At 34.4% G+C, this 2,890-nt stretch overlaps 1 non-coding gene across 1 annotated transcript; it reads right to left on the reverse strand.

Moving 5' to 3' along the window:
- Positions 1–1,221: 1,221 nt before the first annotated feature.
- Positions 1,222–1,413, reverse strand: LOC117241155. The gene has a single exon (XR_004494912.1). It is a non-coding gene; the product is annotated as a U2 spliceosomal RNA (small nuclear RNA).
- Positions 1,414–2,890: the final 1,477 nt, after the last annotated feature.

Here is a 2,890-nt window from a genome sequence, read left to right on the forward strand (position 1 = left end):
TGCTATATTATTTTCTCATTTGTATTACTATCTATGTTTAAAGATAATTTACTGTTAGTATGTTAAATAATTTTTGCTGTCACATACTAGACACATGCACTTATTTTTCGTAATAATCTAATAATTTGGCAGTGTAAATGATGTTTACGACGTAGTAGAGGCTCTACGGCTACGGTTCTGCGCGATTTATCTTACGAAACAAATAAAAATGAAATGGTGAAAAAAATTTGGCGAAATTGTTTCGATACTAAGAATCAAATGCCCCTTACTACTCGATGTTCGAACTGACCTAGTTTAGTCTGTGTAACAAGATTTGTTAGCGAAGACACACATTTTGGTCGATTCTTTAACGCAGCGTCATAAAGTACATCATGCAATATGTAAAAAGTTAAAAATATTTTCTGCGTAAAAATAACATATTTGCACAAAATATTACACATTCGATTGAAATTCTTTATTTATTAATTACTTGACACGTAGCCAACCGCGCGCGCCAGAGCAAGCTATACGCATCTCACAGCACTAGACAAGCCAATCTATACGCTGTCCAAGTAACAAGGACTAATATTCACTAATTGCAAAACAAAGAAGTCTAAAAATTATTTAAGTGGTCAATTATATTTTGCGGTAATGATTTTGTTTAACGATTTCACATATTGTTCATACAAAACATGAAATTAAAAGTATAAAAAGTATAGGTAAAATTAAAAACATTAAAGATGACTAAAGATAAATAACACGATTTGAACGTGAAATTAAAAATTCATAATGCGTTTTAATATCTTTTTACAGTGTGGTACCGTTCGATTATAACTTTATTTAGTCATAATTGATAGTGTAACTTTTTAATTAATTTTAACACCACTGAATCGGTGTCTTTTATTATATACTGTACTTTATAAAATCAGAAAAGTGCCGCAATTAATTGGGAACAAATCCAAGTAAACAATAGCTGATAATATAAATAACTAATAAAAAACAAGAAAAGAAAACACGTTGCTAAAATCAAAAAGAGAGATCTTCCCGTTCGATCGCGAAGCGATGTTCTTCATAGACGGGCGAAATCACCGTTCCGTTGGCTAAGTGTTAATTAATAACAATTTATATTAAGCAATATTCAGATCCAATAAAGTCGCAGTGATATAGTATTCAGTTATCACCAATCATAAAATAATGTTAATAATAAATTAAAAAGCCGTCTGTTATATGCTTATATATATGCATTATCGAGCCAATCCTAGCGGTACTGCAAAGCTAGGTCGACTCACGACAGAGGTGAAGCAAGCTCCTATCCTCCGTCAGATTCCAAAAATCAGTTTAATATTCTGACTTCCCAATGGGAAGTGTATCAGATATTAAGCTGATAAGAACAGATACTACACTTTGATCTTAGCCATAAGGCCGAGAAGCGATAAAAATTTCAACTTTGTCTACGAATATAACATCTCTATCTCCTAAATTTCCCAGCGAGAATCGGCATCTTGAAAAAACCACCTAGCGGTGGTATCTTCAAATACTCTAGCCTGATCTCGCTATACTGACATTTAGCGACTTTCGGCGTACGGTCTATTCCGTCCGTGAAGCGTGATTTTCCGTCTTCTTATATACCATGAACAACGTCGATCTTCTTGTGATGGCAAAATTACAAGAGTATCCTGAAGCTCAAGTTTGTAGATGACAAAATTCATTTTAATATTCGTTTGAATCTCATCCTATATTTTGCTCGCAGACTTTGGTAACAAAGCGTGCCTTTGTTCCTTCTTTCTCTTTTGTGTCTAATTCCGTAAAATATTAGCTCTCTAATGAAATTAACTATAGATAAGTCATTTAAGTCTCAGTCGTAGAACCGCGTCTCAGAAACTGCGAATCTGTCATCGTAGTGTAGTATCGTAAATATAATAATATTAGTTTATTAATAATGAATGGATTAGACAGAAAACAATGGTTACTTAACATGAAATAATCGTGACGACGTATTATAATTAATTTACAACTCTCTTCAACACAGATTCAACTCTCTCTCAACAACGCTAACAACACTATCTCGACGACGCAATTGTCACGTAAAATAACAAAATAAAAAAGGAATTTGAGGTAAAAAATAAAAAAAAGAAAACTTTATTTTTTTTCTAACATCAATACACTTTACAATCTACTTCCGAACTCTAGGCGTGACTTTTTAAGACTGACTCTTATGATTTTACTTTCGATCGGATCCGATTACTTTCTTTTGTCATCCCTCAACATCCCCACCGTCCATGCATTTGCTAGGCGTCCGCGATCGTTGCCACGTGCTCTTTCTTCTAGAACCTTCGGTGGAAGGACCGTTGGGATGTTGATGGTTCATTAGGCACTTCAGCGATATACATTGTCGCCGAGTGCCGCCACATCTTTATCTCTATCGTCAGTCCGTCGGATGTGAAGTATGCCGGTCGTGACATACCCCCCTGGTTAGATTGATCTTGGTCCTCTAAGATCGTAGTAGAATGGAATTATTTAAATGTAGATCAAAGGATATGTTTACGCTTATTTTTTCAGGGATCGCTATGAATTGATTTTCTGCATGTGATGGTACAAAAGTTATTTCGTTAATCTTAAATATAGCAATTTTACAATATTTGTTAGTGTTCGAGAAGCTAATAATTTCAGAGGCGTAATCATGTTGTAGTTTTCGATCGTGAATTGGTTGGGTTTGTTTACAAAGCGTAATTCCTATCCCGTGAATTTAAGGCAACTAATTAAGGGTATTGTTACTAGTGCTAGGGTCAGCATTATCCTGAAAAAAGTACGCTTTCAATCGGTTACCATGTATCTTTTTCTTAGCATTGTCGATAGAAATAATGTAATAAGGAGTTTTCACATCGTTAATCCTGTAGGGTCCTAACCATTC

Source organism: Bombus vosnesenskii, unplaced genomic scaffold (assembly GCF_011952255.1).
Source record: "Bombus vosnesenskii isolate JDL3184/JDL3185 unplaced genomic scaffold, Bvos_JDL3184-5_v1.1 scf7180000015320, whole genome shotgun sequence".
Classification (NCBI taxonomy): Eukaryota; Metazoa; Arthropoda; class Insecta; order Hymenoptera; family Apidae; genus Bombus; species Bombus vosnesenskii.